This window comes from Lynx rufus, unplaced genomic scaffold, assembly GCF_022079265.1.
Source record: "Lynx rufus isolate CCGP_SWC_20201006 ecotype Redwood Valley unplaced genomic scaffold, mLynRuf1.p SCAF_23, whole genome shotgun sequence".
Classification (NCBI taxonomy): domain Eukaryota; kingdom Metazoa; phylum Chordata; class Mammalia; order Carnivora; family Felidae; genus Lynx; species Lynx rufus.
In genome coordinates this window covers 14,634,611-14,662,530 of record NW_025814838.1, presented here as the reverse complement: position 1 = coordinate 14,662,530, position 27,920 = coordinate 14,634,611, and the positions used below count along the sequence as shown (strand labels likewise).

Below are 27,920 nucleotides of genomic sequence, written 5' to 3'. Positions count from 1 at the left end.
AATATTTGAAGAATAAGTTGTGACTTGGGCAGTTGCCAAGAATGTCCCGGAACCCTGCTTCGTGGCTCTGGAACCCCGGAGAGTCCTCTCTTGCAGGAATGGGGAGCCACTCCTTGCTTGGGATCCGGTCTCCTGAGACAAGCTTGGCACCGGTAACCACGGAGGTGGGGAAAGAAAAAGGGAGAGGAGAGGAGGAGAGGGCTGAGTTTGGAAGCGGGGCCAGGGCAGGCCCCGTGGAGCCAGCAAAGCAGCAGGACGGGGAGGCAGGACCCTGGGAGGAAGCTGGGGCGGGGTCGCGAGGGCAGGGTGTCTCCCGAAGCAGCTGTCCTCCGCATGCGAGAGCTGCGAAGTTAGCACCGAGTCCCCGAGCAGGAAGATCAGCCGGCTGGCCGCCGCCTCCGCTGCCACCTTGGCTGACGACTCTCAGAGCAGGTGGCTCAGCACAACCACGGTGGCGCCCCCGTCACCCTCGCTGGGGAGAACGCGGTGAACAGGTCAGCCGGAGCAGCACAGGGGAGGCAGCACCTTCACCGGCCGCAGCCTGCCTGTCACGCCTCCGGGCAGGGACGGGCTTTGGGGCGTGGCACCTTTGCCAGGCAGGCCTGTCTCTGCAGGAGCCGGCTTCTGGACCTGGCAGCTGTGTCCAGCCTGGTTTTGCACAAGGGAGCAGCGTATTCTATGCAGGGCACTTGACACAGTTCATAGCTTCTGCCTGGAAGTTCAGTGGCTGCGGCCCCCTCCGCAGAGTGTGTGCCCTTTGGTCCTGGAGCAACTTGGCGGCCGTTGGGGCTTGCAGAACCTTTGACCCGTTTTCTGACACGCTGGTGCTTTGTTGGGACACACCAGGGGTCAAGCACTAACGTGCCCCCTGCCCACCCCACCCCCCCAGTTCACAGGGGACCTTAAGCAGGCCGGTATGGAGGGGAAGCTTGTACCCACGGCGGCTGTGGTCACTGTTCCTTAGCCTCCACATCTTGCCACGTCGTTCCTAACCAGGTGTGCGATCCGTAGGAGGAGGCAGTGCGCCTCCCGGCCGGACACCCTTACCTGGGACATAAATGCCCCGGTGGGACGTCCCCTCCTGACTTGCTTCTGTGATCTCACAGCCTCTTGCTTAGTGAAGCCTCGCACCTTCCCCGCATCCGGGAGCAAGAGAGCAAACGTCCCCAAGTCCACCCCTGTCAGCTGGGGCATGGCGGCAAGTACAGGTGCCTGTCGGGCCAGGCAGGTCATGTATGAGCGAGTAACGCCACTGACGTGTGACCTCAGGGAGGGGTGTGGATACTGTGGGAGGGGGTCGGCCACTGCCCTCCCCGTTAGTGTCCTGTACGTGGATCTGCAGGTGGCCAGACTTTCTGTTTCTCCACATGGCAGAAACCTACATGTCAATAAAAAATCTGATTTGAAAATTAGGCGTCCGCTGATTTGTGTGTGGGCTGCGTGTGGCCCGTGGTATATCGCAGGGCTTGCCAGACAAACGGGGTATGTGTTAGATGAATCTGCTCAGCACACGAAGAAATGCAGGGTAGGGTGGAAGGAGGCGGCAACCCCCTCAATCCCAGGGGACGACGACCACTGGATACCGACCAGGGTAACTGACAACCAGCCCTCAAGACACAGCACTTAAAAAATAAAAAAAATAATAAAAAAAAAAAAAAAAAAAAAGACACAGCACTGCCCGCGGTCCTGACCGAGGTCCCCCCAGCACTGGGCCTGACAAGCTGTGGGTCGTCGGAACAGTCCACAGGCAGGAGATGTCTGCTGCAGCCTGTCTGCCCTGCGCCCTCCCTGTGTGGCAGCTTCTGGATCCCCAGAGCGGGCTCGGTGCCCGGCCAAATGTCCGTCTCTTGCGGGCAGAGCACCTGCCCGAGCTCTCTCCGTCTTCTCTGTGGCACTTCTTCCTGTTCCTTGCCGTGTTTCGGTGCCTCTTGGTGGCACTTGTTTACCTACAGAGAAGGAACACAGCCAGTCGTGGTGTGGTTTTCCTTCACGAACCGTGCTCTCCAAGAACCGTGCCGTGGGTCCATGGAGGGCAGTTGTGTCTGTTCCGGGGAACTGGTCACAAGTTACCGCGGTTGAAAAGGAAGTGTGCTATTTTCACCTATGAAGGTCCAAGAAACCACTCCCGTTCACAAGTAAAAGTTGCCTTGAGGGCTTGCGCACAGAGCAGCCACAGTGGGCCCTTCTGTTTCTGTTGACCCCCAGGTTCTCAACTGGGAGCTCTGTCACCTTCCTCCCAGCCCCAGGGACAGTTGGCAGTGAATGGAGACAGTTTTGATTGTCACAACAACGGGAGGGGGGCATGCTACTCGAATCCAGCGGGGCGGAGGCCAGGGTTGCTGCTGAACGTCCTACAGTGCACAGGAAGGCCTCTCACAACAGAGAGTTTTCTGACCCAAGGTGTCAGGAGTCCCAGCGGTGAGAGCCCCGGTCTTGTTCAAGAAGCCGGTCTGTCACTGACTCTCATAAAACCGGCTGCAAACCTGTGCGGCCCCATGGCCGAGAAGGAACCAGGTGTGAGGCCGCGAGCTCTTCTGACGTTAAGTGCTCACATCTCCCCTGGAAGTCGGCGTTCCCGTGCCCTGCTGCCCGGAGAGGAAACAGAGCCTCCCACGGCGACGGGGCCTGGCCGTGGGACGGGGACTCGCAGCTGGCACGGGGTGGGGTGGGGAGCTCAGGCCGAGTTCACGTGGCTGTCCAGCCTCTGTGGCCATTGTGTCCAAATGAAACAGAGTGTTGGTAAATAGCTTCATGGGCGGTGATTTCGAAGCTCCGGTTGTAGGTCTTAGCATCCCTGGGAAGGGAAGCCTGGACTCCGTCGCACCTGCCTGTGGCCAAGCCGCCTCTCCTCTGCAGGGTGTCCAGTGTGGGGCTCACGTCCCTGGCTTTAAACCTGCCCCACCCCCCCCCGCCCGTGGCCTCTGAGTGCACACATCTCATTAGTACAGCGCCACTGGTTGGTGCTGCCCAAGGTCCAACCCATCTCCCCCTACTTGGGGTTACTTCCCAAAGTGGGTGTTGCAGAGAGGCCTGGAGGTTGGGGCTGAGAGGGGTGAAGCACTAAGGGGGGGTTTTGACCCAGGTCAGAGAAGTGGGTGTAGCTACCTACCCACACACGCTCTCCAGCCATCTCCTTCCTCCCTGTCTGCTCCTGTCCCGTGGCCTCTTCCCGTCCTTGTGAATCTCATATACCTGCGATGTTTTCTTGGGACTGGAAAAGAGAGCCACGTGCTGTTTTGGCCCCAGGAATGCCATCCTTTGCGCAGTCAGTGGCTTAGCCAGCGTCACTCAGAGGATAAAGCAGGTCACGGCCTACTGAGGGAAAACACAATTCCTTGTTTTCATTTCTCTTTTTTACACATGGGAACTTGCTGTGACAGAGTTGTGGATGTTTTTCTCACTAGCTTGTCCTGGGAAGGCAGGTTGAGAAATTACTAATGCACCAGGAAACAAGCCATGCTGTCGGGGTTTGGGATGCAGCTCGTTTTGTGAGTTTGACGTTGAAGGGATGAGCAGAGTGGCATCACCGTTCAGAGAAAGGGCTGTGCAGTCCCACAGGCCTGGGTTTCGAGGCCAGGCTGTTTACCGGCCCAGTCATCTTGAATGAGGCCTTTGAGGGACTCTGTGCCTTGATGTCCCCATCTGTAAATGGGGACTGGTAACAGGCCCTCCTCCCTCAAAAGGCTGATTCAGAGATTTAACAAGTCTCTCCCCCAGTGATGAACACCAGGTGCAAAGTAGGCCCGTGGCTGTGGCCGCAGGAATGACAGCTACCGCTTGGGCTGCTGGCCGAGTACACACAGCTCCTATCTGCGTTCTTAGAACCAGTGCACGCCTTGGAGCGCTGGGGCTTTCAGAGGAACACCCAGCAAGCACATTCACTGAGGACTTTGGGGGGATGTGAGTTTTGATGTGTCTCCCCACCACTGTTCCTACCTTTCTCTCCAAATATCGTCCATTTGATCTGAGAAGCCGATGCTCTGTGATCTCATCTCCACGAAGATGGCCTCCTTGTGGCCAAGCCCGCCCTTGCTGAAACCAGGCTGTAAAGTACGAGGCTCCCCCCAGACAGCAGACCTTTTCACCCCCCGTCAGTGGTTCTGTTTGATGGGTGGATTTCCTTGTGGTAGATACTGCAAAGCTCAGCTTGGAGTTTCTCCCGGCTGTGCAACAGCAGTGTGGTACGTAACCCAGAGAGCAAGACCTTGGATGAGTCAGACCCGGGTTCAAACGTCAGCTGTACCACTGGGCTTGGGGCCTGGACCGCTCTGTGCCTCAGTTTCCCCATCTGTAAAACAGGGCCAGTAGCACAGGCCTCACGGGTTTGGCAAGAGGATTAAATGTGGCGTCACCCAGTAGGAGCTTCTCCAAAGGGCTTCAACTGTGGTCACATTTCAGGTAACCCTTTGTTCAGACTTTCCAGTCTCAGAACGAGTCGAGTTGGCAGCTTGTCTTGTATTACAGTTGCTTGTCCTACTTCCTGTCTTTTATTTTTAAACGTCGGAGCATCTGAAAATTCAGTCTGGAGCGAGGGAAGCAGATGAGGTTATTTTGGGCACAATAACCCCCGTCCTATTTTGGGGTTAGTAAAGAAGTGACAGTAATAAAAGCTCTCTGGTCCCAAGGAGGCGAGGCACACAGGAAGTTGCTGGCCCTCTGCCAACCAGGTGGCCTCTTCCCACAAAATGCGATCGATCCGCCATCACTTCCCGCTCGGTGGGCCGGTTTCCGCCCAGGAGGCCGGCCGGTCGTGGCCTCGTCTGCCTCCAGGTCTGGGGATCGGCTGGCTGTCTGCTGGTCCAGGATGGCCTCGGCTGGGAATGATGAGGCAGCCGGGGCCCTTGGGCTGGCCGGGTATGCGTGGCAGAGCGAGAGCGGGAAAGGCCCACCCCCTGTAGCACTTTCCAAGCTCTGACTGTGTCACGTTCGCTAACTTTCCCCTTGGCCCCGGCGTTCCCCAGGTAGAGACCAGAGTCAGAGTGGGAGGGCCCTGCAAAGTCACAGGGCAGAGGACGAGGCAGCGAGTGGTGGAAAATTGGGGCCAATTTTACAACTAGCACAGACAAGTAACTTGTTTTAGGGAGGAGAGGGGAGTGTGGGAGATGGCGCACGAGGGTGGTCTCTAGGGTGAGTGAGATTTCACTGAGGGAGAAGGTAGAGGGAAGCCAGGGATGACCGCCCCAGCACTGGGGCTCACTCCACTGTGCTCCAGAAAGGGCCACACGAGGGCCTTCAATGTACCTACCAGAGTCCCGCTTGCCTTGACGTGGCCAAAAGAAAAATGAAATTAACACGCAGTAAAAGGAGCCTTTTTTGGCTTGGAGTTGAGGTCTGTAAACTTGAATGCACGTGTAGTCAGTTGAGTATCCACACCATCACACTCAGGATACGGGACAGTTGTGTCACCCACCAGTACGCTCTCATGCTGTCCCTTTACGGTCGCACACTCTCCCCAGCCCTAACCCTGGCAACCGCTGATCTGTTCCATCGCTGTGGTTTTGTCTCCCGAGGACGTCCTCTGTGTGGAATCCACAGTGCCCTCTGGAGACCGGCTTCTCTCACTCGCCACCGTTCTTTGCGATGCACGCGAGTTGGGTGTACCTGAGGTTCGGTCCTCTGCTGGCTGAGGAGCATTCCAGTGTGTGGAGAGACCACCGTGGAGCCATTCGCAAGGCGCCTGCGTTGTTTCCGGTTGTTGACAGTTTGTTTTTTTTTTTTTTTTAATTTTTTTTTTCAACGTTTATTTATTTTTGGGACAGAGAGAGACAGAGCATGAACGGGGGAGGGGCAGAGAGAGAGGGAGACACAGAATCGGAAACAGGCTCCAGGCTCTGAGCCATCAGCCCAGAGCCCGACGCGGGGCTCGAACTCACGGACCGCGAGATCGTGACCTGGCTGAAGTCGGTCGGACGCTTAACCGACTGCGCCACCCAGGCGCCCCGACAGTTTTGAGCGAATACAAACACTCGTGTGCTTTTTATGTGGACTAAAATGCTCATGTCTTTAGGGTAAATACCTCAGCGGGGGATGGCGGGGTCATGTGGTAAGTGTACGAAAACGGCCAGCCCGTGTTCCCGCGTGGCGTAGGGTTTCAGGCGCTGCGCACCGGGGGTGGAGATCTCGCCATTTCCCTCCTGATACTGAGCATCTTTTCATGTGCTGATTTTTCTTCAGCCTCTTTCCTCTGGGAAAGGTCTATTCATGTCTTGTCCCCATTTTTAAAAATTAGGTGGTGTTTCTTTTCCTGTTGTGTTTTGATGGTCCTTCTATATTCTCTGTGTAAGTGCTTCATCGGAAGGTCATTTGCACGTATTTTCTCCAGTCTGTAGCTTTTCTTTTCCTATTTCTGAACGGTGTCTTGTTTGTGACAAGACTCGCTAATTTTGATGAAATCCAGACCTCGGTTTTTTTGATCATGCTTTCGGTGTCCTGAGAACTCTTTGATTAAACCAGGGTCACAAAGACTTTTCTCTCAGGTTTCCTTCTAAAAATTTTACAATATGACGCTTAGATCTGTGATTGCTTTTGCGTTAACTTCTCTGTAAGGTGTGAGGATGTGGTCAGGTTGACATACTCCGCACGACTGCTCTCATGCCCAGAGCCAATGGAGGGGACCCAGAGAGGAAAAGGACCACCGTTCTTCTTTTAATGGTTATTTGTTTTTGAGAGAGAGACACACACAGAGTGTGCAAGCGGGGGAGGGGCAGAGAGACAGGGAGACACCAAATCCGAAGCAGGCGCCAGGCTCTGAGCCGTCAGCACAGAGCCCGATGTGGGGCTTGAACCCATGAACCAGGAGATCTTGAGCTGAGCTAAAGTCAGACACTCACCCGACTGAAACACCCAGGCGTCCCAGGCCCAAGGTCTTCTGATGCAAGAGGAAAGTTTCCTCCTGTGTGAGTTTCCTGTGGCCACTGAAACTGAACACCACAAACTCAGGAATTTATTCTCTTAGAGTCCTGGAGGTCGGAAGTCCAAGATCAGTGTGAAGTCAAGGTGTCAGCAGGGCTGGCTCCTCCCCAGGGCTCCAGGGCAGAATCTGTTTCCTTGCCCCTTCCAGCTTCTAGAACCACCGCATTGCGTCCTCCTTTTGTCCGGGGATGACCACTTCTGTCGGCTGCTCTGAGACTCTGCTCTCATGCCTCCCTCATTTACAGGCCCTTATGACCAACCTGGGTGCACCAGAAAATCTGAGATCACCTCTTCCTCTCCAGGCCTTAAATGAATCACATCTGCAAAGTCCCTCTTGTCATATGAACAACAGCGATGAGGACACGGCCGCCTCTGGGGAGCCCTGGTTCCTCTTACCACACCCTCTGTCAGAGTTCTGGGCATGCAAGGACAGCTGCAGACCGAGGCACGACAGAACCGAGAAAAGCAAGAGAAACACAGGCTCCCTTTCCCCACCACACCCAGCATTCAGGGCCACGTTCCTGCCCTTTGAGCCAGAAACAGAGGGCTCACCTGGAGGCCTGTGTGTGCCCCGCGCCATTTCCAGATGTCGGGCTGACTCGAGTCCAGGCTGGACGGTCCTTGAGGGAAACGGTGGTAAACTCGCTGCAGCTTCGATGGTACCTCAAATTCTGGTCGTCTCCCCCCAGTCCACCTGCCATTATTTCCTTTGCAGAGCCCATCAGTAGCTGCCTCATGTACTCTGTACATTTTCATAGCTACATTTGGTGGCATTTACTCCATCTTACCCAGATCTGGAATCTCCAGTGTTTTCTCCACCAAAGTGTTGTGCGATAGTTGTGCATGGGGAGAAGGGATATGCTTTGTGAACATGCGTTATGTCAGGGAGTGAACGCTCAGTAACGGGGATATTACTATTATGGTGGTCAGCATTTATTGAGCACTTTGTGACTGCCGGAATTATCTCATTAGTTTTTATAATTTTCCCTATGAGAGTGATTACCATGTTTTGGCCCATTTTACAGATTAAGAAACTGAGGCTCAAAGAGGCTAATGAACTTGGCCAAAGATCCATACTGAGTGAGTGATGGTGCCTGTATCTCACACCAGATCAGTGTGACTTGGGGGACCCCAGGCCGTAACCATTCCCTCTTGCAGTTTTAAACCTCCCTCCTGAGTGCAGACCTTGGTCACGTCTCTGGATTCACAGAGTGTCCTTTGGCTGTCCTGACACCCCATTACCGCTCCCATCAGGTGAGAGTTTGAACCCCACCTTGACAGCGCAGAGACTGCTTGGGATCCTCTCTATCCTCTCTCTGCCCCTCCCCAGCTTGCTAGCGCTCTCCCATGCTCGCTTGCTCTCTCTCCCTACCTCTCTGAAAATAAATAAACATTAAAAAAAAAACTTCAAAAAAATGGGGGCACCTGGGAGGCTCAGTCGGTTAAGCATCCAACTTTGGCTCAGGTCATCATCTCACGGTTTGCGAGTTCCAGCCCCGCGTCGGGCTCTGTACTGACAGCTCGGAGCCTGGAGCCTGCTTCGGATTCTGTGTCTCCCCCTCTCTCTGCCCTTCCCCCGCTTGTGCTCTGTCTCTCTCTCTCACAAATAAATAAAAACATTAAAAAAAAAACCACTTCGAAACAATAAATAAAAATAAGTTATTAGCTAAATGGCAAAATAGGAGAAAGGCATCTTAAGGTGTCTTGACCCATGCCAGGCACTCAAGATGCTGTCTGCATCTCTAAAGATCCCAGAAGCATGCTGCGTGTCTCAAAGGACTCTGGTTTGCAAAATTTCTGAAACCCACTTTGAATTAGCCTGCGCTGAAGAGAAGTATTGATTGGTTCACATAACTGCAAAGCCCAGGGATAGGGTAGCCTCAGGGGCTGGATCCAGAGGTTCACATACTGTCGACCTTCGTTTCTCAAGCAGGTGTCCTCCATCTGGCAGAACTGTGGCCCTTACGGAGCCTGCAGATCCGGGTCCTGAGAATGCGCACCCCCTCACTGGCTCTAGCCAGAGTCTAGAGAAGACTTACTCATCACATCCTTCCCAGTAGGCCCAGCCAAGATTCCAGCGAAGTTTCTGATGGGCCAAGCCTTGTGTCATCGGCTCGTCTCTGAGCCCATGTCTGACTGTGGCCTGGAGAATGGAATCCCGTTAGCCAAATTTGCCAACTCTGGGCTGAAGGGGTGGGGCATTCAGCCACTTCTCAACTTCTGGACTGAACATGGTTTCAGTGGGGGCCGTCCCCTGAAAGGAGAGAAGGGGAGTGGACACACGTGTCCATTCTGGGGGTCTGTCCTCCAGCTGTGAGTCAAGCCACAGCCAGCTACCCCAGCAAGCATTTGTGTAAGAAGCCTGTGATGCCTCTGGGCCGGGCATCCACGCCCAGGGAGCCACGAGATCTTGCTTCTGGGCTGGAATCTTCTGCACGTCCCCGACTCATCACTCCTCACGGAGCGGGAAGTATGCCTTAGCCCTCCTTAGCAGGCGTCTTCTATCTGGCAAGGCAGTCTGGTTGTATTCACCAGGATGAATTAATGAACTTGGGGGCTGCAGGGGGCTGCCTAGGGTTGTAGATACCCCAGGTGTGACTGCTGCTGTAGAGTCTTCTCCCAGCCCGTGGGCTGGGCACTGGAGAGACTCTGAATGTGGAAGAGTCGTCCAGGACGAAGGTCCTCTTACCACCTGTCAGGAGCTCTCCCATCCCTGCAGGGAGAACCAGGGCTTTCACGTTAAGGGTGAGGAACAGACCCACTGGGGAGAGGGGGCGGGGTCAAGGCAGGTGGGAAGGGGCTAAGCCCTGGACACACCATGAGTTCCCAGCGGAGGCCTTGGAGTCTAGACCCAGCTGCCTTGCCACATCCCAAAGCCACAGGAACTGCTCACATCAGCAGAGGCAATTCCATTAAGGGATTCATTTGTTCTGCAGGAATTTTTTTAAATACTCATTTACTTAATTGGAGAGTGAGAGAGCACAAGAGGGAGGAACAGAGAAAAAGGGGGAGAGAGAATCCCCCTGTGCTGTCATCAAAGAGCCTGACACCGGGCTTGATCCCTTGAACTGTGAGATCATGACCTGAGCCGAAATCACGAGTCGCATGCTTAACCACCCAGGTGACCCCAGCAGGAATTTTTTCATCAGTTTCCATTCCTTGTTCCTCACTGACCCTGGGGTCAGCGGTTCATGAGAGATCCCCATTAACGGCTTTAAGAGAACTGTTTCGGTCATCATCTTCCCTTACCCCGCTTCCGGTGAAAATGAAGCCCAGAGAGGCGTAACGACTTGCTCCAGGTCGCATAGCTGGTGAGTGGCCCAGCCGAGACTCCAAAGCAGGGACTCAGGCAGGGAATCCGGCAAGGCCTCCCTGGCAAGATGCCCACGGCTTCCAAGGGAAGGGTGGTAACGAGCTCATTTGCAATCCTGTTGTAGAACGTCAGAGCTACGCAAGTCCCAAGGATTAGTGGAGTAGAGAGTGCCGAGCAGGCTCAGAAATCCAGAAACCGAGGAAGGTCACGACAGATCGTTCCTACGCAAATAATCCTGGGGTCAGCGAGATGTCACCCAACTTGTGTGGACAGTCCCTGGTACGAGTCACCAGCTGTTAGACACTATCGTGGCCAGCCTCTGGATGTTATGCACAGACGAGACAGAGAGTCGGCAAAGTTGAGCAACTTGCCCCCGTTCGCACAGCTTGGAAGCAACACAACTGGCTTTCAGTAGCCGGCTCTCCGAGACTCTAAGGCCCAGGCACGCTCTTCCCTCCTTCCTCCAAGAGTTACTAAGCACAGACAGTCGGTAGCCTTCAGAGAAATACAAACGATCAGAAAAAGAGGCGGTGGGGGCAGATGACAAGGGGGCAGCCCCTGCTCTCAAGTAGCTTCATAGAGTTCCCATGAGTAACTGGCTTACCAAGTGCATCCCTTTAAACACAGAGGGCCTGCAGCCCCCTAAGGAGGGCGTGACAGGGACTCCCACTGCGCACAGGTGGCAGCAACCCCTGTTACACGGCAGGTGCACAGTCATCGTCCCGGCGCGCCCTGCCTGGCTTCTTCTCGCTGGGACTTTTGCTGCCGGAGCTCAGGGACTGATTGGCGACCTTGAGCGAGCCCGTGCCCTCCTGTAGGCGGCGTGTTTTGAGAGCGCAGCGCTCAGCTCCTAGTTGGAGGTGATGAGGGCCTTGGCCAGCAGGGGGTTTTTGGAGAAGCTAGTTTCCAACAGACTGAGGAGCACCCTTCCTCTAGAATCCTTACATAAAGAAAGCAAAGACCAGGCCATTTTCTTCTGTTCTCTGAGCCCAGACTGGCCCTCACCCAGCTCATAGCCTCAATAAAGGAGATCGGATGGTTCAAAACTGGCCGCATTATTGTCTAACCCACGGGTCCACATGGGGCACCTGGGTGGCTCAGTCAGTTAAGCGTCCGACTTCGGCTCAGGTCATGACCTCACAGTTTATGAGTTCAAGCCCCGCGTCGGGCTGTGTGCTGACAGCTCAGAGCCTGGAGCCTGCTTCCGATCCTGTGTCTCCCTCTCTCTCTGCCCCTGCCCCACTCACGCTCCGACTCTCTCTGTGTCTCAAAAAATAAATGAATGTTAACAAAAAAATTTAAACCACGGGTCCCCAGATTACAGCCTGAGGGCCAGATCTGGCTTGCTACTTGTTTTGAAAAAGGTTAATGGGAACACAGCCACGGCCATCCACTATATACCGTCCATGGCGGCTGCGACATGGCAATGGCAGAGATGAGTATCAGAGCCTGTATGACTTTTGCAGCCTAAACTCCTCACTGTCTGGCCCTGTAGAGAAAAAGCTTGCCAACTTCTGCACTGAACAGTCGGCAGCAACGTCCTCCAGGGTGATCTGCGCAAGGAAGGACGGCTTTATGATTCAGGTGTGTACGTTAAAGAGGGAGGTTGGTCCTCACCTTGGCAGACAGTGTAGGACAGTGACCGAGGGCCGGGGGACTCCGGCCCTAGAACGAGTTCCTTCACCTCTTCTGGTCTCAGATCCCTTGTCTGTAAAATGCAGTTATCAGTAGCCCACGCCTGGTTGTGCTGGAGTGAGGCCTGAACCCGGGCCAGTGCCTGGCCCATCGTGAACGTGGTGCACACTCCTGCCGTCTCTGTTGCTGCTTCCGTGATAATTACCGTCCACGGCACGGGCATGACTTCCTACGTGTGGTCTAAGTCCTGTTGCTCAACAGGCCTGTGTGCAGGGGGAGGTCACTGGACCTTACTGGGTCTCAGTTACCTGCTCCATAACGTGGACACAACTGTACGTCCTCCCTCTCGGGGCTGCTAAGAGGGTTACCTCATGGCCAGGCACCGGGTTGTGCTTCGGAAATCAAGGGTGTTTTTGCTGCAGATGTGTCGCATTCTGTCTAATCCTTTTTCTGCATCTGTTGAGATGATCACTTCCCCCCTTCATTCTGGGAATGTGGTATATTACACTGAGTGATTTTTGTCTGTTGAACTATCCTTGCAATCCAGGAATAAATCCTACTTGATCATGGTGTAGAATCCTTTTAATATGCTCCTGAATTTAGGTTGCCAGTATTTTGCTGAAGAATCTGGCATCAGTGTTCATCAGGGATACTGGTCTTCAGTTTTCTTGTAGTGTCTTCAGTTCGTTACCAGGGCAATGCTGGCCTCGTAGAAGGAGTTAGGAAGTGCTCCCTCCTCTTTGATGTTTGGGGAAAGTTTGAGAAGGGCTGTCGTTAGTCCTTTAAACGTTTGGCACAATTCCCCAGTGAAGCCATTAGCTGCAGGCCTGGCCTTTGTCAGTCTCTGGATCACTGATCCCATCCTCTTACCAAGAATTGGTCTGTTTCGTCTCAGTTATTCAACGTATGGCACACAGTCATTCGCAGCATTCTCATGGTCGCTTTTGTTTCTGTAGCATCAGTGATCATGTCCCCATTTTCATTTCGGGTTTTGGTCATTTGAGCCTTCCCCCCCTTTGGTCCATCTTGCTCAAGGTTTGTCAATTTTGTGGATCTTCTCAAAGAACCAACTTTTTTAGTTTCATTAATTTTCTCTCCTTCTTTTCCCTCCCCTATTTTGTCTGTCTCTGCTCTCACCTTTATCATTTTCTTCCTCCTGCGAACTGTGGGTTCAGTTTGTTCTTTTTCGGCTTCCTGAAGGTGTAAAGTTAGGTTGTCGATTTTAGATCTGTTTTTTTTTTTTTTTAATTTTTTTTTTCAACGTTTATTTATTTTTGGGACAGAGAGAGACAGAGCATGAACGGGGGAGGGGCAGAGAGAGAGGGAGACACAGAATCGGAAACAGGCTCCAGGCTCTGAGCCATCAGCCCAGAGCCTGACGCGGGGCTCGAACTCCCGGACCGCGAGATCGTGACCTGGCTGAAGTCGGACGCTTAACCGACTGCGCCACCCAGGCGCCCCTAGATCTGTTTTTTTAAGGCAAGTGTTCATAGCTGTAAACTTCCGCCTCAGCACTGGTTTCACTGGATCCCAGAGGTTTTGGTGTGGTGTGTTTTCATTTCCATTCAGCTGGAAGCAGTTTCTGATGTCCCTTGGGATTTCTTCTTCGATCCGTCAGGTTGTTTAAGAGCGTTTGAATTTCCACAAATAGGTGAATTTTCCAGTTTTCCTTCTGTTCATGATTTCTGACTTCATCCTGTTGCAGTCAGAGAAGATAATTCTTAAATCGCTTGAGATCTGTTCTGTGAGCTAACATACGGTCTACGCTGGAAAACATCCCTCGTGCACTTAAGAATCGGCCGTTGCTGGGTGGGGTCCTGTGTGCATCTGTCAGTTGGCTGTTTGGGTCTCTACTTCTGTCTGGTGATTCTGTGCATGATTAACAGTGGATACGGAAGTCTTCACCTATAATTGTAGAATGGTTCTTCCTTTGACTTCTGTCCATTTTGGCATATTTTGGTGGACCGTTATTGATGGGTAAACGTAACTGTTCCGTCTCTTTGCTATATTGAACCTTTTCTTAACCTATAACGGCCTTCCTCGTCTCTTGTACCTTTTTTGATGTAAACTCTTTTTTGTGTTACATCAGTACAGCCGTGCCGGGGGTGCCAGGGTGAAAATGAGACCTGCGGTCCCTCTACTTGGAGATTCATTCCTTCGTTTAAAACTCCTCGCCGCGACTCCTCTCCCCCGTCAGGCCCCAGGCAGCACGCCAGGCTCTAAGACCAAACCAGCCGTCTCTGGCCACAGGGAGTTGTGGGTCAGCCTGGAGGCTTGGGGAGGGGCAGGAGGAGCAGTCGGGGGAGGGGTCTGCCTGCCTCCTGCTGTGACGGCACTGGGGGCGGCCCCCTGGCACAGCCAGCATCACAGGGAGCGGCCACGAGCCCCTTAGCCAGGGCAGGTAAGCCCCCTTCCTCTTTCGAGGCCTGGGGGCTCCTGGGCCGGTTTCCTCATCAGACACAGGCCCCCCCTCTGTCCAGCTGAGCCACCAAAGCCCTGCAGGTGCCAGCCGGGTCATCTCCCAGTCCCCTGGCTGCCTCCTCCAGCCTCAGCAGGACACAGGCCGTCTCGGGTCTGGCTGGTTGCCAGGAGGCAGAGGTTGGAGGTCTGTGACCACCTTAGGGTGCAAGTCGCTTCTGAGTAAAGAAACATCAGGAAGTGGCGAGTCCTTGGGGAGCCTGAGCAGCCCAGGTATTTGGGGGAATTTGACAATAAGGGCGAGACCTATGCTTTGGTGGGGACCGAAGTTTGTCGTTTTGGCCTCCAGTCTGCACGTGCACAGTGGAAAGTGGGGCAACTTCCCAGTCAGTCTCTCAGCTCCATGACCCTGGGCAGTGTTCCCTCTGTGCCTCCCATTTCTTCATCCACAGAAAGTTGCTAATCACCCAGACCTCACAACGTGGCCGTGGGGATTGACGCAGGGAACACAGAACCACCCGGCCCCGAGTCGGTGTGGAGCTCTGTGGAGGAGAAACGAAGCCCCCCTTTCCAGCCTTGGTTCAACCCAAGCAGCATAATGCGAGCAACGTAGAAATACAGATGGGTCACTGTAAACAGAACTAAGGGGGGAATCTTTACGTCTTACTACACGTAGAACCCCTGCCGTGAAAGCGATCATTTTGACTGGAAAACCAAGAAAACTCAATGAGAAACGAGGCATTTAAGCACCTATTTCTGTGCATGTACACTTGTTAACAGGAATTTTAAATATAAATGATTAGGATTGCCTTAAAATATGTAAAATATAGAGAGATTAAAATTAGTCTAAACTCTAAAAGGTAAGACCGGGCTAAGGCAGTTCTCCGCGCCCCCCCCCCCCGCCCCGGTCTGCCTGGGCTCCAGGGAGAGGCACAGCCGCTGCACCCGGGGCTGGGGTGGGAGAGCAGCCTGCAGCCCTAGAAGCACATGAGCAGGTGTGGACCAGAGCAAGAGTCCTCCGTCCGTCCAACCATCCCTCAGCAAATACTGCCGTGTGCCTACTTGGGACCATTTCAGATACTAGTATTTACTCAGCAGTGAATGAACGTCCCTGCCCTCATGCATATTCTAGTGGAGGAGAGACACATTAAATGAAGAAGTAAAGGGGGATATGTCAGATGGTGATTGCTACGGAGAAAAATAAAATGGCCAAAGACATCCGATGGGGGTGCGTGGGGAAGGGGCCTGGTGGGGAGGTGTTGCAAACGGCCGGGGCAGGCCACCAGGAGAGTTTGACACTGTGTGGAGACCTGAGGGATGTGTCAGGCGGAGGAAACAGCATGTGCCAAGGCCCTGAGGCAGAGCTTTCTTGGCCACAGCAGGCAGCCAGGATCAGGAGCAGAGTGAACAAGGGGTAAGAGGCAGGGCAGTCAGGGAGGCAAGGAGGAGGCCCAGTCACATAGGGAAGACGTCTGCTGCCACGTGGAGTGAAATGGGAGCCACCACAGGGAAGAGCTCTGTTGTGAATGAGGATGTGGGATCGAGAAGGGAGCAGAGAGGCCAGGTGGAGGATCATGTGGCCACTGGGGCGTCAGGAGAGGGCGGCTGGGCCGGGCTGGTGCGGGCAGACAGCACTGATTCAGGAGGTGCTCTGGAAGTAGGGAGGACGGGATTTGCCACTGGGTCGATAGGGGCATGAAGAGAGAGGAATCAGGACGGTGCTACGGTGGCTGGTGTAGGGGACACGAAGGAGACAGTTGCCATTTATAAAGTGGGGATGGCCATGGGGGAGTCAAGGAGGCGGCTTGGGACACGTTACACCTGAGATGCTGGTCAGATATCCCAGGGGAAATGGTGAAGGGCCCTCAGTGTAAGAGCCCGACCTTCAGGATGGAGGTCTGGGCTGGGAACCGACTTACAGGGGTCACCGCGTGTTGGTGGCACGTCATGCTAGGAGCCTGGGCAAAGTGGCTGAGGAAAGAGACGGGGACGGACCCCCGCCCGCCCGCCTTGTAGAAGTCGGGCCCTGAGAGGGAGCAGCAGAGAGGACGGAGGAGGAAGAGCCAGGGAGTTTCAAGACGAATCCCCACCCAGAAGCCCCAGGGGAAGGTGCACCAGGCAGGACGGCACACGCAACCGGATCTCGGCACCCTTGATGGGAGCATCCTCTGCACTGTGTCCAGGAGGCAGCGACGTGTGGAAGGGAATTGCGTCTGGGACTCAGGCAGCCCTTTCCAGTTTTGGGCGTCCCGGGCAGGTCCTCGCCCTCCGCGAGCCTCTTCTGTCACAGGATGCTGACATCCTTCTCAAGGGGGACTCTGGCGACCTTCCTTTCCACTTCCTTGGTCCTCCGTGCCCAGGACCCATTCACAGGTGCCATCTCGGACCCCCGGGATAGCCAGCGGCCTCCCGCCGATGCCGCACACAGTGTCTGACGTGTGGCCGGAGCTCTTTCCGCACAGCTGCGCGCCTCGTCTTCCGTCACCTCCGCGAGGAGCTTGGTCTGCCCCGGCCCGGGCCCGCCCACCATTCTCAGAATGGCTCGTTTGGTTTTCAAAGCGCAGCAGCGGGATCCTTCAGACTAGGTGGTGTCACCACCACACGGGGCTCTGCTGGGGCCTCCGAGACCTTAAAGGTCCTGTCCTCTACCGGGCCTCCACAGGGCTTGCCCACGGAACGGCGCTCCCAAAGGCCGTCCGATGCCAGAGGACGACCCCGGGCTGGGCCGAGTCCAGACGGCAGGAAAATGGCCCAGGGAGCAAAGGGAGGGCTGGACCTTAGCGGGAGGGAGACCTCCCCGTGTCCTCACCCTGCGCCTCAGTCCCTCACTTGGTTCACCTCGGGGGAGGCAGCCTCCCCCCACCCCAGGTCCAACAGTGCGGGACTCGTGCCACGTGCGGCCGCCCCTTCCTCCCGCCGCCAGCAGCGCCCCGGTCTGGCGAGCCCGAGGGGACGGGAGCCCGCTCTCCGGGCCCAGGCTCCGGGCAGCCACAGCTGTGTGAGCAGGGGTGGGGCTGAAGACGGAACGGATGCGTGGCTGTTACAAAATAATTGGGGCAGTGACCGTGGTCATCAGAGCTGTCCGTTCTCCGGGGCCTCCTGCCCGTCCCCACCCCCTGTCTGTGGACCCGTAGGAGACGCTGCCCTGGCCCCTTCGGGTCCGGCCGCAGCCCCGGAAGGTAGCTACCCTCGTTGCCGGCTCCCAGGGGAGCAAGTCATGGGTCTGTGGGGGAAGGGACTTGCCTGAGGTTCCAGGCCTGACCCCTGACCCCAGCGTCCGGGCCTTCTTGGCCCCTGCCGCCTCCCCTCTTCACATCCCGCCCCCCCCCACCGAAGGCAGTGAGGGCTGCCCTGTCGCGCCAGGGCTAAAAGCGCAGTGTGGCTGCGGCATGTTCTGCCCGCTCTACGCGTAGGAGGGCGGCACAGAGACCTCCTTCTCTGCCTGACCTGGAAAGTCCCCCCTTCTCGGGCTCCGGGGCAGAACGCACCTTGCCCGGCTGCTTTCCGGCGAAACACGGCTGGTGTGCTGCCGGCCGAGGGCCAGGCCCGCTGCTCTCCTTGCTCTCAGTCCTTCTGGACAATCACTCACGCGGGGCGCTCTGCTTTTTAAGCCCCGTTGAAGAAGCGAGGGGCCTGACACTCAGGGTGCGGGAGTCCCTCCCACCTGGTCCCTCAGGATTTGAACCCAGGCTGGCGGCTCCTCTTCCTCGAGCCGCATGGGGCCGGCTGCGTGGACTCGGTGAGTCCGGAAAAACGGCCGGGACAGGGGAGACTGTGCGGGGAGTGTGGGCGCTGTGCCCAGATGGGCCGCCCCTCACTGCGGGTCCTCTCTGAGCCTCAGGGCCGTCCTCTAGAAATGGACTTATTAAAGGTGGGAGCGGGAACATCTCACTTAAACCTCTGTGGGGCGCAGCCTGCTCTCGGCACCTCAGCTGTGTTAACTCACTTGCCCCTCCCGTCACCTAACGGAGGGGGGCACAAGGGGCTGGGGAACTTGGCCCGGGTCCCTCCGTCTCTGAGCGGAGACCTGCCCTTGGCGGTCTGCTTCCTCAGTTAAACAAGACCTAAGGCCTGGCATGTGGCCAGCCACACGGCAGGCTCAGAAGTTTGCTTCCCTTCAGCGAGCGCTCCGAGGCCCACGGCCCCGCGCCCGGCTGGCCCTCGCCCAGCCCTGGCACCTCCTCATGCTGCAGTGACTGTGCCATTGCCGCCTGGCTCCAGTGGGCGCGTACAGACGGTTGGTTGCAGTTTCCCTCCCCTCCGAGCTGTGTGCCCTGAGGGTGAGCCCTCTGGGAGTTACTTCTGTCTGGTGCTTACGAGAAGTTCTCCAAGGTGGCTTGAACTGAAGCCCCACCCACCCACCCAGCCCCATGACCTTGCCAGGACAGTGGGCGGGGCCCAGCGCCCGTCTGGTCCCAGCGCCACGGGGCGCTGCTGGGGAGAGGTGGCATTCCTGGACTCCACCGCCCTGTATGAGCCTCGCTCTTGGCTCAGCCCTGGGGGACTCAGGGTGGGCCTGGTTCTGTCCGGCTCTTACTCCTCTCTGGCCGTGTATGCTTCCGGAAGGTGCCGGGTCTCACTGGAGCAGCAGTGTGGGCAAGCAGGTGCTTGGGCACAGCCAGCGGTAGGACCAGGGAAGCCCTGCTCTCCTGGAGCCTTGGTTTGCTTGGGGGCAGAAACTTGAACAGGCGTTTCTACCTGCCGGCGAGGGGTCAGGGCCGACTTCTCACAAGGGAGAAGTGGGCCCTGTAAGGGCATCTGGGCAGGCATTTCAACAAGGAACAGCCAGGACAAGGAGAGGAGGGCCCAGAGGGGCGAGCACGGACAGATCATGTATATCTTGGGACTTATGGCCACACCTATAGCTGCGTATTAATCATAGCCTTCGGCTTTATGTTAAATGACGGTTTCTTGGGGACATAGGAAAATCCTGGGGTAGGACCTTGACCTTAACAGTTTTTGTCATCATCTGTGCCATTGGAGCGTCTGGGTGCCAGTTCCCCCCAAGCTACTGAGCATTAGTGTCTTCTGAGTCCCACATAGGTGGGAAAGGGTTGGAGCAGGGTTTAGTTCCTTGTCCCAGGAGCCCAGCCCTAAGGCCGGTGTGTCCGCTACCCCCTGCCTCCTGCATCTTCATAGCTCTCCACCTCCACAACCATCTCTAAAAACAAAAACGGCTTGCATCAGCCTGAGGTGATCCCGGGGGCTGGCATGTTGGTGTCCTGGGTGATGCTCAGGGGGGACAGGAGAGTCACCAGGCAAAGTCTGTTCCAGCGTTTAGCGTGAGACGTGTTGGGTGATAGATGATTTTGTTGGCGGTCACATACTCCTAAAGGAGAGAGCCCATTGCTGGTCCTCGTGCTTGGGGCCGGCAGGCCGTGCCGTCTTGGTGTCGTGCAGCCACGGACGGATACAGCTGCTCCCTGGCTGTAGAGTGTGGTCCACCGGCCCGATCCTACCCACCCCACAATTTCTGTAAATTGTGCTAGAACACAGCCACACACATTCAGTCACGGACTGTCTGTGGTGTCTTTACGCTCCAAGGGCTGAGTAGTTGTCACGGGAGTGGCCCACAGAGCCTGAAATGTTGACCTCACTCAGAAGTTTGCCGATCCCTAGACTCTTGAGGCTGACCTGCCTGGGGTGGGATGGAAAACTCGCCACGGTACGTCTTTCAGGGGAAAAAGCAGGAGCACAGTGCATACGTTTCCACTTTTAAAAATAGCAAACAGGGGCGCCTGGGTGGCTCAGTCGGTTAAGCGTCCGACTTCGGCTCAGGTCACGATCTCACGGTCCGTGAGTTCGAGCCCCGCGTCGGGCTCTGGGCTGATGGCTCGGAGCCTGGAGCCTGTTTCCGATTCTGTGTCTCCCTCTCTCTCTGACCCTCCCCCGTTCATGCTCTGTCTCTCCCTGTCTCAAAAATATTAAAAAAAAAATAGCAAACAGTATATACGCGCACACACCCTCACCTGTCTTTATGTACATGCTCTATATGCAATGGATCATTCTAGAAAGATCCACTGAAAAATAACTGGTGGCCTGGAGGATGGGGGTGGGAAGCCTCACTTCGTACGTTTATCTCTGCATGCTTTTTTATTTTGCACCACTTTTTGTGTTTCTTAAGAAAATAATTTAGTCCCAAAGTATACTGAAGCTGAAGGGTGGAGATAAGGAAGACGGAAAACGAGTATCTTTTGCCTTATTTACCTTTTTCAGGAAGATGGAGTCACTGTCTCTTTATACGTGGGATGCTTCTTATTTGAATGGCATTTTCATAAGACTTGAGAGAAAGCTGTAAGAGAAACTTGGAATGGCTGGTTATATTGAAATGCACATAAACTGTGAGTTGAACCCTCGAGGTGGAAAGGCTTGGGGGCACCATAGAGAACGATCTAAGCCTGTCTTCCTCTTGACTGCGCGAGGCATCCCTGTAAAGCAAAGTGCCATTTTGGTGAGGGGAACAGAGCCTTTTCGTCTTCTGATGGTCGTCTCATTCCTTGGATGAGTCCTGATCTGGTCTTGAATGGTGAGACAGGGCCCACATCGGCCAGGAAAACACCAGAAAATCTTCACCAGCCATGCAGATCTCATACCCGCCAACCTTCACGGACCGTGCTCAGATCTGCCCTCCTCCAAGGAGAGCTTAAAATTCTTTCTCCAGAAGGTCCAGATACAATCAGACGTTCAACCACTTTGCCATCTCACCACAACACCTGCCCTTGACCTCAAGGATAAATGGAACAGTTCTCCTTTTAGCCACTCTTCCAGTTTGCAGAATCACCCCCAAGTGACTTGATTACTTTCAGTCTGTGGCTCTCAGCCGTGGCGCACGCACTGGATCCACCCGGAAGGGGTTTAGTAAGACAGAGGTCAAGCCCTGCTCGGTGCCATAGGACTTCTTATTTCTGTGTCCCACTGGTGATTCTTAAGGGTACCCAGGGTGGAGAACCCCAGCTTGAGGGAGGTGTTGGAGGAGACGCCGGGAAGGTGGTGGAGTTAGAAAACCCTAAGCTTACCTTGTCCCATGGGTACAACTGGACGGCACATCAGCCTAAATAACCCACAGACTCTGCGGGTACTGGCAGAGAAGACGATGCATTAAAGAGGACAGCAAAGGGCAGCGACGTGGTGGGGAACGAAACAGGCCCTTGCTGTCCACGGTCAGGAGGGGTCAGCGGCTGTGGAGAAGGGCAAGATATGGACAGTCACACCAGGGAGCCTGAAGGAGGAAGACGAATTCCCGTAACCTTTGGCTTTGAAAGTGGTATGTGCTGAATTCTGGGAGTTTTAAAACCAGAGGGGTTTAAAGCCCGTAATTTTTAAATCACCAGCTTCTGGGAGACAGGAAACGGAGTCTCCACCCCTAAAGAGAACTGGACAAACAGCCCACGGAAATAGGGCATAGAAGCAGCAGTTTGAATAACGCCTGGGGCCTGCCGGGGGCGGGGGGGGGGCAGTTATGTACTCACCTCAAAGCAGGTCCCAGGGAGGATCCGCCAGGAACAAAGGAGCTGGCGAGTGCCATCTCTGTCCCCCACCCCCACACGGGACCATCTGCTGGGACCAGTGAGAGGCCAGCATCCACCACCCAACTTGCTTACGCCGAGCCTCACCCCCCTGCGCTTCGGCAGATGGGCCCTTTCCGGTCACCTGCCCCCAGTCCCCGTGCTGCGGGTCCCCTCCCTCAGAAGACCGGTGCACACCTTGCCAACACCACGTCTGCCACACCGTGCTCTGCGGGGCCTCACCCGGGTGGCAGTGGGGGCAGGCCCTGTGGAGGCTGGAAGCAGACTTCCTTGACAGTGCACGCCATGCCCTGGGACCCAACAGCGCCCCCAGCAGGCCAGGAGAGCCTCTGCAGGTGACTGGACTGAAGGAGGCAGCAGCCCGGACAAAACCAGGTGCATGCAGCTCGCAGAGGAAACACCCCTCGGAGCGCCGGGTTCTGGGGGCCAGGGGACCCTGCACTGCAAGGCCTACAGCACCCCTTATTCCTAAGACCGTTACTTCCGAGAGCACGAGATGTAGCTGACATTCCAACACATGGGACACAGAGTTGGACCGGAGGAGACAGAAGACTACGTCCCAGAGGAAAGCACAGCACAGAGTCACAGATGAGATGGATACAAGTCATATGTCGGTAGAGAATTTCATGGTCATGACGATGCTCATTAGACTTGAAAAAACTGGAGGATATCTGTGAGAGTCGTAATGAGATAAAAAAAGAAAAAAAGAGCCAGTCACAGATAATACAGTAAGTGAAATTAAAAATGCTCCAGATGGAAAAAATGGCCACAGCTTCAGCAGCGAACAGCTCCATCCCACAAGTGCTCCAGGGTCCAGCGTGGCAGCGGCCATGCGAAGCCACCCCCCAGCTATGGAAGGCAGCTCCCAGCAAATGGAATATTGACCGGGTCTCTACACTTGGTTTATAAGCGAAATGAAAAGCAACTCTCTCTCAGTGGCCATTTTTCACTGATGAGCGGCTGAGACCATCGGATCGATGGCACCCATGTGCTGGGGCCTAGGACGCCACGGTGGAGCACCCCAGTGGCTTATTAAAAAGAACGGGCAATCCTAGGGCTCCCGGCAGGTGCTACTCACACAGACGTGGATTCCTTTGGTGCCGCGACAGTAGCCAGCGGGAGCAGAAGAGGGAGTTTCTGAAAGGTTTGCCAAGGGGACACGTCAGGTCCAGAAGACCCTACAGGTCAAGGAGTACGTACGTGGGGGACATCTGGGCTGTGTCCTGGGTGACCAGCAGTACTCCCTTCCAGCTGAGGGCCTGGGCCAGGCTCCGGCTGAGCGCCAGGTGCACAGTGTCCGTCACCGGGATGTGATGTCCCCACAGAGCTCCCCGTCTCCATGACAGTGCATCCCTTTGGCCCAGGAAGTCCACGTTTTGCGGGCCGGGGGCAGGAAGCTTCTCCACCATGTTGTCCCTGGCCTCCCGCCCACTGGTTGGAACACTCCATCCCCGCGTGAACCCCAGGATGGCTCCACCAGGACCAGAAGGACGGGACTCCACTTGGACCTGGGAGCCGTCTTGTCCGAGGCGAGATGAGACCTGCTGGAGGTGGCAGGAGGGGACTTTTATCAAGCACCCAGAACGGTGTCGTGCTCTGTCACACAGACCTGCCAGAGAGGGTCCTGCAGCGTCCTTCCTTGAACTCTTTTGTGCCATTTTGTAAAACAGCCTTGAGATGTAGTTCATGTTCCATGCAATTCAGGCACTTCAAGCATGCACAAATTACATTTTTATCACGTCCTGAAGGAAGCCCGTATCTCCCCGGCTCCCGGCAGCCACATGCTTCCTGTTTCTCCAGATCGCGCTATCTGGACGAATGGAGTCACCGAGTACGCGGACTTTGGAGGCTGGCATCCATCGCAGCAGGCGTTTGCAAGGTTTGGCCCTGCTGCGTCCCGCATGGAGGCGGCCCCGTTCCCCTCTCCCCCCAAGGGGTTTTGTTTGGCCTGAGAGGTCAGTTAGCACGTGCCCCCTGCGTGGGGGGAAACACGGATTCCTAGGTGTTCCGTGACACAGGGGCATAAGGAAGTAAAGACCCCACACTGGCAAGACCCACGTGCTCTCCTGTTAGGTATAAGAGTGAACTGGGTCCTGTGGGGATGCGAAAGGAAGAGAAGAATTTTAACAAGATCTTTTTGTACAGAACACTCCGGGCCTCAGCTCCTCCTCCTTGATCACACTGTGACTTTACTTGCTCGTAGAGAGGGGACGTCGTTCACGGGGGAGTTTTATTTTCTGCTTTTAAGGAAAAGGAACGTCAGAGTCCTTTCCTTGCATTTGCCGCTCTCCGAACCCGTGGCCGCAGTGGTGTTCCGGAGCGGAGTTCTCTGCCGCTTGTCACTCAGAGTTTCATTACTGCTGCAGCTGAGTGACAACACTGCCTTGTACGGCTAGGCCACGTTCTCCATTCTGCTGATGTTTGGGTTGTTGTCGCTTTTTGGCCATTCTGACTAACGCTCAACGTCCAGCTTTCTGCGTCGGACGTGTTTTCGTTTCTCTTCGGCAAGCGTCGAGAGGTGCCAGGTCCTGCGGTCACTGTAGTCACTTGAGGAACGGCTGGACCGTCTTCCAAAGCAGCCACCACACTTAGCATTCGCGCCGATGGGTAGTGGGGTTCTGCTTTCTCCACATCCTCCCCAACATTTGTTGCAGCCACCTTGGGGCTGCAGAGTGATACTTCATTACGGTTTGGATGTGCGCGTTCCGAAAGCTGATGACGTTGAGCATCTTGTCGCGTGCTTCTGGGTTATTTGGGTATTGTCCTTGGAGAAATGTCTTTTCAGATTTTGGCTCCTTTTGTAATTCACTTGTCTGAATGGCAGTTTTTACTATGATCCAGCTTATGGAGGGGACTCGGAATCCCAGGGTGCATCAGTGACCTGTCCAGGTAGTCCAGCTGGTAAATGATACAGTGCAAGATTTCTGTCCCCAGGTCCCCTGCTTTTTCTACCCGGGCAAGGGGACAAGGTCATGTTCTCCCAGGAGACGCGGAACAAAGGAGAGACACCCCTTCATGCTGAAGTATGTCTAAAAAGATTACCTTGGGGCACCTGGGTGGCTCAGTCAGTTAAGCATCTGGCTGTTGACTTCTGCTCAGGCCAAGATCTCATGGTTCATAGGTTCCAGCCGTGCATCAGGCTCCTCCCCCAGCTCATGTGCTCTGTCTCCCTCTCAAAATCAATAAAGTAAAAACAACAGTAGCACCAGCAATAATCTGCCTTATTTCAGGGGGTCTCCATCAGTGTGAGGCTTCCCGCCTCCCTGGACTGGCCTGTGCAACAACCTTGGCCCCAGCACTCTCAAGGGAAAGGACCCAGGGAGTGGGCAGCTCTCCTTCCCTCTCAGAGGGAGCTCAGCTGTGCTCCAGGCACCGCACCCCCTGCTCCTCCCGGGTGAAACAGACCCACCGTCTCCGGTCTTCCCATACTATTCAATTGCCAGTGTTCGACATAAAAATCATTGTACGGTGGTAAGAACATGTGATCTACCCTGCTCCGTTTTAAGAGTACGGTACGTTCTTGGGGGTTCACAGGGACAGTGTTGCAGCTAAGGGCTCTAGAAAGGATCCGGGTTTGCTTCCTAACTCCGCACTCAGGAAACTGCTGTTCCACTCTTGATTCCGGGACTGTGACCGTTTTCCACACCACCTGTAAGTGGAATCCCGTGGAGTTGTACTCTCTGCAGACTCCCCTCACTTAGCATAATGTCCTCCGGGTCCGTCCGTGGGGTCGCATGGGTCAGAATTTCCTTTAAGGCTGAGTGACATCCCGTCATACGTGTACACGTTTTCTTCATCCATTCATCAGCCGCAGGCACTTAGCTCGTTTGCAGGTCTCGGCTGTTGTGCGTAAGGCTACCGCGAGCCCAGGGGTGCAGATACCTTTTCACGATCCCGATTTCAGTTCTTTCGGGTACACACCCCGAGGGATGGCTGGACTACGCGGTGCTTCCCTCTATAATCGTTCGAGGAAGCTCCATGCCGTCTCCCGTAGCAGCCGTAGCATTTGATACTCCCACCGACAGCGTGCAAGGCTTCCGGGCCCACACTTGCTCAGCGAAACTCGGTGTCTTGTGAGAATTGCCATTCTGACAGGTGTGAGGCGAGACCTTATTGTGGTTTTCAGTTTGCGTTTCCCCAGTGACAGGACCATCGCGGCACTAAAGTGGACATTTCTCCAGAGACAACGTGCGAATGGCCAACGGGTATAGGAAACTATTTGGGACAGTTTTTGACCTACGAAAACTGTGGCCTTAGGGGCTGCCAGCTCTTATCCAACTGCTTCTCTGTCTCCCCAGCCGTTACTACGGCTTCCTGCTCCCCCTGTACTTTCTCCGGAGGTCACACACTCAGTATGAGGCCAGCCGCCCTCCTCCAGTGGCCTCCACGGCCCTGGGTTTACGGAAGTCACTGCAAAAGCTTCTGCCCATCGCAACCAGCAGTGCGGCTTAGCTCATGGTCACTGCTTGCTGTGGCCTTGAGGATGGAGCTGTCCCTGGCCCCAGTCCCACCTACGTTCACGGTCAGGCCCTCAGCCCCAGCGGCAACTCTGAGAGGCCACGCGCATCATCCCAGTGATACCTCACTGCAGCCCCGTGGAAAATCCTGCCTCCTGAGGAGAAGCAGCTGGCCGTGTCTGGCGGGCTCCCACCCCACCCCTCCTGGCCCAGGGCCCTTTGCACCACGAACCACACAACTCTCTTCTCATCCTTTTCAGCTCTTCCTCCTCTACCCACTGCGATGAGCCAGTCTGGTGCCCTGCTCAGAACACCCTGTGTTTACCCCTGCTGGGGCAACTTCTCCGGGGTCCGCCCTGCCTGTCCCACGTGGGGCTGGGGGCCCCTTTCTACCTAGCACAGTATCTGGCAACATAACTCACGTGGTCAGAGTGGCTAACTGTCCCTGGAACTCTCAAAATAGCTCCACCTTTAGTGTGTCCTGGGAGCTAAGGTTCGAGAACAAGGCACTTGCCTGAAGAAATGCAGCCAGCCTGTGGCTTTCCATGTGGCCCACTCCCCATTCCTGGCCACAGCATCCTGACGGCCACATGCTCATCCCCCTGTGACAGGTAGGGGAACGAGGCTCAGACAGCAAGGCACCCTGCCCGTGGGCCGCAGGACTGGGACCTCCCAGCCCGGGCCCTAATGCCAAAGGCTAGGCTGTGTCCCCACACAGCGGATACCATTTCTGGACAGAATGATGTTCCTACTGACTTGTAACTCTCCCTCCCAAGAGTCACTTACCTCGGGGCCAACAGGCTCTGGCAGGACTCACCCCTCCCTCGCATGTCGTGCCCAATAACGGTGGCCACAGAGCGAGGGGCAGCCACTTGGACCCTGAACGGGGACCCTGGATCCTGAACAGGGGCAGGGTGGGGGGGTAGTTTCTTTTTTTCTTTTTTTTTTGGGGGGGGGGGTAGTTTCAAATGACATTTATATCCAAGTCCTCCTGAACAGTGAGCGCCACGATTCTTTCCAGCATCTTCTACCCATCATGTAAGGCGCCTTCTGGGATAAAGAGGCCTTTTGGTAACTCAGGTAATACCGAGAGAGAAGGAAAGGCTGCCCTTGGTCCTATGGCCAGATGTCCTTCTGAAGGAGGGTCGTGTGGCTAAGCAGATGGCCAGGCCGCAGGAATGAGGAACCACAGCTCACCCTTGTTCAAGGTCATGTGTGTCCTCTCCCTCTGCACACAGAGCAGAGCACCACCCGCCCCCCCCCCCCCGACTCCTGAGGGAGAAGGGAGACACTCGAGGGAAGTTTTCATTTTGTCCTGGAGATGTTGTCCTCAACAAGGGACTTCTCACTGAGCACAACGCCTATGTCCCTGAACAGGCGTGACAATCAGATCATTGTAAGCAGGACCAGTGCCGAGTGGCAGGAAGGAATTGGGAGACTGCGCAGAACTCACTGGGACCCCCGGGGGCAGAGGCAGATTCTTTTTGAACGTGAGCCATCCCCTAAGTCATCTAGATGGGGCCCGGCTGACCGGGTCTGCCACCTACACCTGGGTGGCCTCGGTCCTGCCGAGCCTCTGTGCTCCTCGGTAGATGGGCGGTCTTCCCTTGCAGAGTCTGGGGGGACCCAGGTCACACATCTGGAAAGGTGCTGGCACAG

At 55.5% G+C, this 27,920-nt stretch overlaps 1 protein-coding gene across 2 annotated transcripts in view; it reads left to right on the top strand.

Annotated features, from left to right (window-relative positions):
• Nucleotides 1-27,920, top strand: part of SNX29 (sorting nexin 29) — a 499,996-nt gene that overhangs the window by 465,423 nt on the left and 6,653 nt on the right. The gene's annotated exons all lie outside the window — the stretch shown is intronic.